Genomic DNA, 13,676 nt, shown 5'->3' on the forward strand with positions numbered 1-13,676 from the left:
GCCCAAAAATATAAAGGGTAAAAAGGCAAATGAAACTCACCATACTGTATTTCGTAGTAAAAATACATATAACGTCATTGAACAAGTGCAAGGTTGGCCTCGGATTCACAAACCTAAATTAAGTATATATATATATATATATATATATATATATATATATATATATATATATATATATATATATATATATATATATATATATATATATATATATATATTGGTCAATATTGGTCTCACAATTTAAGTCAGGTCATAGTGTACCACCATCCTAATGCTCGAGACTAATATGCAATAGTTAATAAAAGTCAATTTGACCCAAAATGATTTCCAAAATCCATACATGATTAACATATAACTTGAATATCGTCGTTTTATATTTTTAAATATTTTTAAAAGATTTTAATAGAGTAAATAATATAATTCATTTATTATTAAAATTTATATATAAAAATATGATTTTATATATCTTAAGTAATAAAATTTATAAAGTTCATTTAATATAATATGATAGGTAGTATTAACGTAATTATGTTACACGTATAAAATATCTTTGTATTACATATTTATTTGATAAAATAACATTGATAATAATAATAAGCAAAACTTGTATTATTTTGAGATAATAATTTTTATTATTCTATTAATAAAAATATCAATATTTGTATTTACTAAAAGTGATATTATGAATAAACGATAATTCTAATTATGATAACTTTAATATTTACGATACTTTTTAATATTATCTTTAAAATAATAATTCTATTTAAAATGATAATAATAATGATATTTTATAATAACAATGACATTTCTATTAAAATGATAATTTTTGTTAAAATGATAGTTTTAATACTAACGATACTTTTAATAATAGTAATGATAAAATAATAAGAATGATAATTTTATCTAAATCAATATCTTATAATATTTTAATTTCATCATGATACTCTTACTTATTATTTCCTAATCGTTTCGTTTAATAGTTTTTAATCGTCTTTTATATCGTGTTCATAATAATGATAATAATAGTAATCAAAATAATTAGGTGTTACAAATATTTGTTTTAATTACACTAATATTAATAATGATAGTTACTATAACATTATTAACGATAATACTAATAATTATCTTAATGATAATATAATATTAATAATAATAACAATAAAAATAACCATTTTTAAATAATGATATATATATTAATAATGATAATAATAATAATAATAATAATTGGATAATAATAATAATAATACTAATTATAACTTTAACGATAATAACGATAGTAATAATAAAAAATAACAATTTTTAATGATAAATCCCTTTTATTGATAAAGATAATTCTAATGATAATAATAAGATAAAACTAGAACGACGATAAAAACGACGATAGTAATAATAATCATTTTAACAATAATACTAAAATTCAGTTGACTATAATTTCTAATCTGTTCATCGAAACCATTCGACATCTAAAGGAAAAGTTCTTAATTTTTCGCTAGCTTTCCAACGACATGCATATCTTATACCTTTTCTCAATCGCAGGTGTAACTAATTCGAGATTCAACATAACCTAACTATGGGCAATATCAAAAGTACAAGCATGCATAATCCTAAATACTACTAGTCAGGGATACACTATTGATATGTAAAAATTTATTTACGAGTACTCACGTATCAATATTAAGATTCAATATTGTAGGAAAGGTACGTAGACGCAACGGAGATGACAAACACTAAGTTGACCTTACGAGCATACCCATGATCTATACCCATCACCACCATAGCTATAACCCATAATTTCCTTAACCCTATCCCGCTCAAAAAAACAATTTCTAAATCACTCGGACAGCACTCCGTCATAATATTTTATGTATACTAATAATATCTTGAAATAATACGGAGTAAATATATATATGTAAATCGATTGAGAGAGTTTAGAGAAAATATTTTCAAGTTTCTATGAAATAATGAAACCTATTGAATTCTATTTATAATAGATTTTTGAATTATTAAAGTGAATTATTAAAGTATGAATTATTAAATTGAATTATTAAAGTATGAATTATTAAAGTTAAAGTAAAGTAAAAATAAAGTAAAGGTAAAGTTTAAGTATAGTAAAAGTATAAAACTATGTACGTATAATACGCGTATAAATATATATAATATTAATTTAAATCGTTATATATACTTAATAAAATAAAATATAAATATTGTTATCTTTATCATACTGGTTAAGTAATGAGTTGTCAAAAGTGGTTCTATATATTTATAAAAGTTATATACGTTTTAATAATAAAGTTCTTCTTAAACTGAAAACGTTTTTGTACGTTTGAAACTAAATCAAATAAATATGAAAATTTTGTTTTCCAAAACTAAATATATTTAAGAATTATTTTGTTTAAAGGTTAAAATAATGGAAATCGTTATATCATAAAACGTTTTAGAAAAGTAGAATCATATATATTCATAATAGGTTTCAAGTTTTTAAATTACAGTCTGTTGGTGAAGCATGGGATAAAGTCCAAAGGTTAAATAAACGTATGAAATTATCTTAATAAAAAATGTCGAGTTACTTAACTTGTCGATATCCAACATCTAAGTTATTTACACTCCACGTTCTTACTTATAAATCACTTTACCATTTTCTGAATGTTGTCAAAAAGAATAGATTTCTTAAATCACAGTGAACCTCATAACATAGACCCGTAATCATATCACAATGTATCTGATAAATCAGTCATTTGATATTATCTTCTAATTCCGTTGATAACTATTAGAATCTATTTTGAAACAAATACGTTTATATAAAGTATTATACGCATAATACTTTGTTAATGTTTTCAAGTTATAATATATACACATATACATATATAATCATGTTCGTTCAATTTAATGGTTCGTGAATCGTTGGAACTTGGTCGAGGTTTAAATGAATGTATGGACACAGTTTAAAATACTTGAGATTTAACTTAACAAACTTTTCTTATCGTGTCAGAATAATATAAAGATAAAGTTTAAATTTGGTTGGAAATTTCCAGGTTGTCACAGTACCTACCCGTTAAAGAAATTTCGTCCCGAAATTTGAATGGGATGGTCATGGCTGACAATAAGTATGTTTTCATGATGCATACGGGCTGAAAATTATAGTTTTATCATCAGCGAATAATTTGGATAAACAATCCATTTATATGAAGAGTACGAATGAAGCTAACATAGAAGAGTGAAATGAGTAAGTGTAGATTCAGCTTATCATTTGACGTAGATATGATTGATTTCCAGATTTCAAGGGATTTGAAGAAAATCTTTGTAATAAGATTTGATTCTCCGGTAACCAAGGGAATTAGGATCCGCTTTAAATGCGATCGTCCATTTTAATTGTTCTTTCAGAGATTTTATTATAAATTTACCTCCTTCGTTTTCTTACAACTCACACCTTCTGTTGATGCATTTTATGCAAGTCCCTAGATATCTACCCACGTCCATTGCAGGTACAACAGTTTACAGGCCACCATGATTGCTCGTTATTATCCTATCCGTGTTTGTATATGGTTACAGGAACTGCAGGAATGAGATTTAGATGTTTGACTATGTTAGACTTAGTCAGACGTACGAGAAGCCTCACTAGTACGGCTGACAGGCTCATACGCACGGTTGATGCTGAGCTAAGTCACAATTACAACCTAAATGTGAAGACACGAGTGAGTGATCACCCGTGCGGCTGATGAAGCCAACTCGTTCGTGTGATGGATGAATCGTATGGGTGAGTCAACAGCAGGGGTATATAAAGTCTTATGTTTTTTATTTTAGGTTAAGCCTCTCATGTGTTACACACACTCAGATCTGGTGAGCTCCTCCGATTCTCTCTCAATCCAAATCACCCAGGTGGTGAATAATAGCTCTAGGTGTTGATTTAATCACACTTGATTTAGTTGTGGTTTGACTAAATTAATCAAAAAAAAAACATAACCTATTCACTAGAGGGTTTGATTCATTTATTCCGCCATTGTGTGAGTTAAATCTGTTGATTTCTAAGTTCCTAGTCATGTTTCATCACCTTCTATTCTTTCCCCTCAACTCATATTTTAAAGTATTCATTAATATGCTCCATCTAGTTCTGATTCTCGATATACTTCTAATTTTCATATCGGTCATTCTTCTTTTTCATCCACCGCCGGAAAAATCTATTTACTTCTTCTATACTCTTGGGTTTATAGTGTTTCTAGTTCTCCCGTGTCTTTATATTGCTATATGCATCGATATATATGGTTTATAATTTCTGGTTTGTCGTTGGCTTTATATCTTCCCTTATATTTCAAAGTCTCTGCTTCTGTCTTCTATAATCATTGTCATTCATAGTTAATGCTCTCTTTTATTTGCTGCAATTTATACCCCAATTTCTATTTCGGAGTTTTGTCCTTTCGTTTCTTCTTCTTGCGATTAAGCACTGCTTGTAATGGTCCAGAATTCACAGGTATGAATTTCGGAATGAACATTATTAATATTGTAGGAAGAAAATTGTGATGGCACGATCTTGACTTGTCAAATTACCAGAATACCTTGGAAAAGGCCGAATCATCAAGAAATATTTTCTTGATATTTTAGAGGTCAAATAGAATACAAGAGTCATATAACATGGCACATGATGATGTTATGATCTGTGAATCATTACGTTCCATTTAGAAACTCAGCATGACTTACGGTAATATAATCACGTTGATCAAGTGTCATTATATTATACTAATTCATACTTCAGTTCCCAACACTACTTCAAAATATTCCTATTTTAAACTTGAATATTTCAGAATTTAGAAACTAAAATAGATTCTTTTATGATGTAATACAGATAGCGCGAAGAGGTAAATGATTTTAAATAAGAAAAATTAAGAAAATATCTTCAGAAATATGGAGGATATTTATAATGAAAGATATGATGATATCTTAGGATTTCTAATATCAGAGGATGATGAAGAATATTGTTCGCAAGGGTTTAGAGTCAGGAGCAAGGTATTCGATAATGACTTCAGCAGATACTGAATCATTTGGATCCTTTGAAGGCAGGTTTAGCCTTTGTGACTTGTCCACAGCCTCTTTCATACTTTGGTCAATCCGTTTTCCAGTTCCAACTCTTTTCTTTTTCTGAGCTCTGCCAACACACTACTCTTTATTATCAAACTTTTTACTGTTGAGGTCGTTTTATAGTTTTTGCTGCTTCATCAAAAATTTCGAGAACTGTTCCGCAGTTTAGGGTGTTTTTCAAAAACTTCACATTCAAGTATGTAAGTCCAGGAGATAGACGTTATATATACACATATAACTGTTGGCGTGGATATGCTGCGAGATTTCAAAATACTGATTGCCAATTCCCGATGATTCGTATGGCAATTCTCGTTACAATATGCGAATGAGTAAATGATGGGGTTTTGATAAATATAATGATTTTTCGGAAAATCTCAGATCATTACGGTTGCTGATAAGTTTACAGCTAATGTGGTGAGATATGAAAGGTTCCCCGGTAACAATGGCGAAAGGGAAACATGTTTATCAAGATTATGATAAGGCTACTCTTAATGAAAAATCGAAGTTGTCTTGCTGGAGCTGTGATAGAATTTGCTACTTTGAAAAAGGAATTGCAAATTTATTTTTGCTAATAAATGGCAAAGGATCTGACACAGATATGTGTTGAATTATGACTTTGGTTTCGAGAGCTTTTTAAGTACATAACTGTGGGTCATATGTGGTTAGATCATCATCTCGATTGCTCATTATTTGAAATGTCTTCAGAAATTTTTCGAAGGGCTTGAACACAGATTATAATCGTTAATATACATTTGATGTTCTAACACAATTTTAAAGTCAAAGTATAGTTCTGAAAGATGTAGGAATCTAAAAGTGATGGTACTGGTTATATCTCGAATTGAATTCTGAGGTTTCAAAATCAGAATATGTAATTGAGTTTGAATGAGTATGGTTGTTTTGATTTCTATGAAAGAATGTATATTATTGTGAAAGTAGGAAATATAGTTGATAATTTGCATAATCAGATTCGAAGAATGTAACATATTAATTGTGAATTTATATATCTATCGAGTATTACCTACCCGTTAAAAAAAAAATTCACAATTAATATTTTGTACAAAAGAATTTTTATTATAGTCTTTATGAAAATATATATATGTATATATTCTCATCAGATGTAACATAGATTTTAATGAGTTAATACTAAATCAAACTCATTCGATATACGGTTGGAACTAGAATAGAATAATCCCTTAAAGGCTTTAGATTTTACATAAGTATTTCTTCAATAATATTGAAATTATGAATCAATACTTTGTTATTTGTTGAGGCGTGATGTTGGTTTTCGTTAAATTCTCGTGAACTTCGCAAAGTACGAATGATGTTATCTGAAAAGTTTCGGGTACATCGATGATGAAAGTGTAAAATCAAATATATACTTGATTTATTATGAATTGGAATTTGTTGAATTGAGACAGAGATTGTAGTTAACGATGGTTAAGTTGCGGCGAAGGACGTACATTATTGCATATTTGTAATATGAATTAACCGAGTAGTTAAGATTCACACACAATAGCTTAGCACGGAAAGATTTATTTTTATTTCAAAAAATATATATATATAAAATATACATATAATTTCTTCAGAGGGAATAAGTTAATTTTTCATAACTCGTTGATAAAATATACGCGTTATTGATTCGTAATGATGTCCACAGTGATTCTTGAACTGACGGAGTTTGTGATGTTATAGGTCTTGCTGATTCTGATGCTGACTGCACTGACGATGCTGCTGACGCTGACGGTACTGTTGAAGCTGTTGGTAAAACAAGTTTAGATTGTTAACCACACACCATTTTTTGTCAGGGTTTCTACTCTTCCTTCTATCATATTGGTTCGCTTAACTGATTTATGATTAGGGCTAGATTAGATAATCTTTAAGACTTTAGAGATTACATAATCGCCGCGGAATGTTTCTCCAATGAAGTTATGAATTAATACTTCGTCAGTTATTGTTGTTGGTACTCCTTGGTATCTATGGTGCGTATAATGTTGATGCTCGTGGGACAGATTGTGAAGTTGAGGTTTACGACGCGGTTGTGGTTGGAGGTGGTAATGGTATTGTTGGCGTTGATGATGGTGGTACTGGTTATGCTGCTGGTGCTGCTGTTGGTGTTTGTAATCTATGCACCATATTCTCCAAAGCCAGTACGCGAGCGCGAAGCTCGTTGACTTCTTCTATTACACCGGGGTGATTGTTGGTTCGGACGAGCGGATAAATAAAATCTAGAATTTGATGTAGTATATAATCGTGACGAGATACTCTGGAAATGAGAGAGAAAATGGTGTTTCGGATTGGTTCGCCGGTAAGTGCTTCAGGTTCTTCGTCAAGAGGGCAATGGAGTGGATGGAAGGGATCACCTTCTTCTTGTCTCCAATGATTGAGGAGGCTATGAACTCATCCCCAATTCATCCAGAATAGATGATGGTTGATTGGTTGATCCATTCCGGTTGATTGGTTGATCCATTTCGTACGATTGAATAAGGATTTTTCAATATGAAATGATTTGCGGTTATCGGATGGTATTCTAATTACATAGAATATCCATAGATATAGAACAAAAGATTTCGTAGATTACGGAGGAATTTGCGGGATATGTCAGGTAAAGTTTAAAGTAACAGATACGATAAGATATGATTTAGCAGATACGCTAAGATATGAATTTTGTCTTATATACTACTCATGCAATTAATGTAGCAAGACGTGTCTAGACTAGTAATGATAAGCAGGTAATTTCCTAAGAATGATAAGCAGATGATTTCCGACTAAAAATGATAAGCAAAACTTTTGACATGCAGACACGGTCGAAGTCCAGACTCACTAATGCATCCTAACGACTTATCAGTTAGACACACTAATGCAGACCTGGTTCGCTAAGACCACCGCTCTGATACCAACTGAAAGGACCTGTTCATATACATTATAAACGATTCTCAATAGTTGATTACATCGCGAGGTATTTGACCTCTATATGATACAATTTTCAGACATTGCATTCGTTTCTAAAAGATAAACCTTCTTTACATCGAAAATTGACAGGCATGCATACCATTTCATAATATTCAACTATAAATGACCTAATCTGTCATTTACTTAATAATAAACTCTATTGAACTCAATGACTTGAATGCAACTTCTTTTGAAATATGCCATGAATGACTCCAACTAATATCTTTAAAATGAGCAAATGTACAGCGGAAGATTTCTTTAACACCTGAGAATAAACATGCTTTAAAGTGTCAACCAAAAGGTTGGTGAGCTCATTAGTTTATAATAAACAATTCATTGTCATCATTTTAATAGACCACAAGAATTTTATTTTCAGTTCTCATAAATATACGTCCCATGCATAGAGACAAAAGTCATTCATATGGTGAACACCTGGTAACCGACATTCACAATATGCATATAAGAATATCCCCATCATTCCGGGATCCTCCTTCGGACATGATATAAATTTCGAAGTACTAAAGCATCTGATACTTTGGATGGGCTTGTTGGGCCCAATAGATCTATCTTTAGAGTTCGCGTCAATTAGGGTGTCTGTTCCCTAATTCTTAGAATGTAGTTTCATTTACTCGTGTCTATTTCGTAAAACAGTTATAAAAGCAACGCATGTATTCTCAGCCCAAAAATATAAAGGGTAAAAAGGCAAATGAAACTCACCATACTGTATTTCGTAGTAAAAATACATATAACGTCATTGAACAAGTGCAAGGTTGGCCTCGGATTCACAAACCTAAATTAAGTATATATATATATATATATATATATATATATATATATATATATATATATATATATATATATATATATATATGTTGGTCAATATTGGTCTAACAATTTTAGTCAGGTCATAGTGTACCACCATCCTAATGCTCGAGACTAATATGCAATAGTTAATAAAAGTCAATTTGACCCAAAATGATTTCCAAAATCCATACATGATTAACATATAACTTGAATATCGTCGTTTTATATTTTTAAATATTTTTAAAAGATTTTAATAGAGTAAATAATATAATTCATTTATTATTAAAATTTATATATAAAAATATGATTTTATATATCTTAAGTAATAAAATTTATAAAGTTCATTTAATATAATATGATAGGTAGTATTAACGTAATTATGTTACACGTATAAAATATCTTTGTATTACATATTTATTTGATAAAATAACATTGATAATAATAATAAGCAAAACTTGTATTATTTTGAGATAATAATTTTTATTATTCTATTAATAAAAATATCAATATTTGTTTTTACTAAAAGTGATATTATGAATAAACGATAATTCTAATTATGATAACTTTAATATTTACGATACTTTTTAATATTATCTTTAAAATAATAATTCTATTTAAAATGATAATAATAATGATATTTTATAATAACAATGACATTTCTATTAAAATGATAATTTTTGTTAAAATGATAGTTTTAATACTAACGATACTTTTAATAATAGTAATGATAAAATAATAAGAATGATAATTTTATCTAAATCAATATCTTATAATATTTTAATTTCATCATGATACTCTTACTTATTATTTCCTAATCGTTTCGTTTAATAGTTTTTAATCGTCTTTTATATCGTGTTCATAATAATGATAATAATAGTAATCAAAATAATTAGGTGTTACAAATATTTGTTTTAATTACACTAATATTAATAATGATAGTTACTATAACATTATTAACGATAATACTAATAATTATCTTAATGATAATATAATATTAATAATAATAACAATAACAATAACCATTTTTAAATAATGATATATATATTAATAATGATAATAATAATAATAATAATAATTGGATAATAATAATAATAATACTAATTATAACTTTAACGATAATAACGATAGTAATAATAAAAAATAACAATTTTTTAATGATAAATCCCTTTTATTGATAAAGATAATTCTAATGATAATAATAAGATAAAACTAGAACGACGATAAAAACGACGATAGTAATAATAATCATTTTAACAATAATACTAAAATTCAGTTGACTATAATTTCTAATCTGTTCATCGAAACCATTCGACATCTAAAGGAAAAGTTCTTAATTTTTCGCTAGCTTTCCAACGACATGCATATCTTATACCTTTTCTTAATCGCAGGTGTAACTAATTCGAGATTCAACATAACTTATCTATGGGCAATATCAAAAGTACAAGCATGCATAATCCTAAATACTCGAGCACTAGTCAGGGATACACTATTGATATGTAAAAATTTATTTACGAGTACTCACGTATCAATATTAAGATTCAATATTGCAGGAAAGGTACGTAGACGCAACGGAGATGTAAAACACTAAGTTGACCTTCTGAGCATACCCATGACCTATACCCATCACCACCATAGCTATAACCCATAATTTCCTTAACCCTATCTCGCTTAAAAAAACAATTTCTAAATCACTCGGACAGCACTCCGTCGTAATATTTTATGTATACTAATAATATCTTAAAATAATACGGAGCAAATATATATATGTAAATCGATTGAGAGAGTTTAGAGAAAATATTTTCAAGTTTCTATGAAATAATGAAACTTATTGAATTCTATTTATAATAGATTTTTGAATTATTAAAGTGAATTATTAAAGTATGAATTATTAAAGTGAATTATTAAAGTTAAAGTAAAGTAAAAATAAAGTAAAGGTAAAGTTTAAGTATAGTAAAAGTATAAAACTATGTACGTATAATACGCGTATAAATATATATAATATTAATTTAAATCGTTATATATACTTAATAAAATAAAATATAAATATCGTTATCTTTATCATACTGGTTAAGTAATGAGTTGTCAAAAGTGGTTCTATATATTTATAAAAGTTATATACGTTTTAATAATAAAGTTCTTCTTAAACTGAAAACGTTTTTGTACGTTTGAAACTAAATCAAATAAATATGAAAATTTTGTTTTCCAAAACTAAATATATTTAAGAATTATTTTGTTTAAAGGTTAAAATAATGGAAATCGTTATATCATAAAACGTTTTAGAAAAGTAGAATCATATATATTCATAATAGGTTTCAAGTTTTTAAATTACAGTCTGTTGGTGAAGCATGGGATAAAGTCCAAAGGTTAAATAAACGTATAAAATCATCTTAATAAAAAATGTCAAGTTACTTAACTTGTCGATATCCAACATCTAAGTTATTTACACTCCACGTTCTTACTTATAAATCACTTTACCATTTTCCGAATGTTGTCAAAAAGAATAGATTTCTTAAATCACAGTGAACCTCATAACATAGACCCGTAATCATATCACAATGTATCTGATAAATCAGTCATTTGATATTATCTTCTAATTCCGTTGATAACTATTAGAATATATTTTGAAACAAATACGTTTATATAAAGTATTATACGCATAATACTTTGTTAATGTTTTCAAGTTAAAATATATACACATATACATATATAATCATGTTCGTTCAATTTAATGGTTCGTGAATCGTTGGAACTTGGTCGAGGTTTAAATGAATGTATGGACACAGTTTAAAATACTTGAGATTTAACTTAACAAACTTTTCTTATCGTGTCAGAATAATATAAAGATAAAGTTTAAATTTGGTTGGAAATTTCCGGGTTGTCACAACACTCTCGTCCTCTATACTTAGGGTCAATTTCTTATCGAACACGTCTATCATTGCTTTAGCCGTGTTTAAGAATGGTCTTCCTAATATGAGAGGAACTTGAGAATCTTCTTCCATGTCCAGAATAACAAAATCTACTGGAAATACTAAAGTACCAACTTTAACTAGCATGTTCTCCATTATCCCTCTAGGATATTTTATTGATCGATCGGCTAGCTGTATGCTTATTATTGTTGGTTTCAATTCTCCAAGGTCTAGTTTAGCGTATAATGAATACGGCATTAAATTTATACTAGCACCTAAGTCTGCCAATGCTTCTATTGAACTAAGACTACCCAGAAAACATGGAATTGTGAAACTTCCTGGATCAGATAATTTTCTGGTATCTTATTCAACAGCACTGCTGAACAATTAGCGTTCATAGTAACAGCCGAGAGTTCTTCCATTTTCTTTCTATTCGTGATCAGATCTTTCAAGAATTTAGCATATCTAGGCATTCCTGAAATCACATCAATGAAAGGAAGATTTACATTTATCTTTTTAAACATATCCAAGAATTTGGATTGCTCGGCTTCAAGTTTCTCTTTCTTCATTTTACTCGGGTAAGGAAGTGGTGGTTGGTATGGTTTAACGTAAGGTTTAGCCTTAACTGTGTTATCTTCATTAACCTTTTCAACTACTGGTTCTTTTTCCTTATCTTGTTCAGATTGTGGTTCTTGTGGAGTAGGAATAGATTCATCAGAAGTTACAGGTATTTAAGGTGGTTTAAGTATTGTACCACTTCTTGTGGTAATGGCTTTAGCTGTTTCAATCTGGGGGTTAGCATTTGTATCACTAGGTAGACTTCCCAATTTTCTTTCACCTATTAACCTTGCTAGGTTACTTACTTCTTGTTCCAAGTTTTGAATAGAAGCTTGTTGATTTCTAAATGCTTGAGCATTTTGTTCATTAGTTTGTTTTTGAGATGTGAAAAACTGCGTTTGAGTTTCAACTAGCTTCGTCATCATATCTTCTAAATTCGGCTTTTTATCATCGGTTTGTGGTGGTTTGTTTTGAAAATTAGGTCTTTGCTGGTTGTAAGTATTGTTAGATACTTGTTGATTGCTAGGACCTTGTTGGTTGTTGTATGGAATATTTCGATTATAATTCTGGTTTTGATTGTAAATAGGTCTTGGCGGTTGATAATTATTCTGATAATTATTTCTAGGCCTTTAGTTTATGTATGAAATATTCTCTCTTTGTTCCATTGTTAATTCAATACCGAGACAATCTTTTGTCAAATGTGGTCCTCCACACTGCTCACAACTAATTCGTATTGAGTGTATATCTTTAGTCATCTTTTCCATTCGTCTCTCGACAGCATCTATCTTTGCGGAAATAGAATCTAAGTCATGGCTAGAATCGGCTCTAGCTGCTTTAGATGATCTAACGATATCTTTTTCTTGGTGCCACTCATGTGAGTGGGAAGCAGTGTTATCAATAATTTTATAAGCATCAGTTTCGGTTTTCTTCATAATGGAACCACCAGCTACTATATCGATGTCTTTTCTTGTAGTGATGTCGCATCCTTGGTAGAATATTTGTACTATTTGACAGGTGTCTAAACCATGTTGTGGACATCCTCTTAATAACTTTTCAAATCTTGTCCACGCCTCATATAGAGTTTCATTCGGTTTCTGTGTGAACGTAACAATTTCTCCTTGAAGTCTTACGGCTTTAGATGCCGGAAAGAATTGTTTAAGAAAATTTTCAACTAAAACGTCCCATGTATCAATCGCCCCTTCAGGTAACGATTCCAACCAATCTTTGGCTTCTCCCTTTAAAGTCCAGGTAAATAACATGAGATATATCTGTTCATCCTTAACTTCTCTTATTTTAAATAGAGTGCAGATCCTATTAAAGGTACGAAGATGTTCATTTGGATCTTCCTTCGGCGTACCACTAAATTGGCATTGATTAGTCACCATATGT

The 13,676-nt window shown here is 29.2% G+C and overlaps 1 non-coding gene across 1 annotated transcript; it reads left to right on the top strand.

Annotated features, from left to right (window-relative positions):
- Positions 1-13,307: 13,307 nt before the first annotated feature.
- On the top strand, positions 13,308-13,414 carry LOC139887338 (small nucleolar RNA R71). The gene has a single exon (XR_011773173.1). It is a non-coding gene; the product is annotated as a small nucleolar RNA R71 (small nucleolar RNA).
- Positions 13,415-13,676: the final 262 nt, after the last annotated feature.

Source organism: Rutidosis leptorrhynchoides, chromosome 1, assembly GCF_046630445.1.
Source record: "Rutidosis leptorrhynchoides isolate AG116_Rl617_1_P2 chromosome 1, CSIRO_AGI_Rlap_v1, whole genome shotgun sequence".
Taxonomy (NCBI): domain Eukaryota; kingdom Viridiplantae; phylum Streptophyta; class Magnoliopsida; order Asterales; family Asteraceae; genus Rutidosis; species Rutidosis leptorrhynchoides.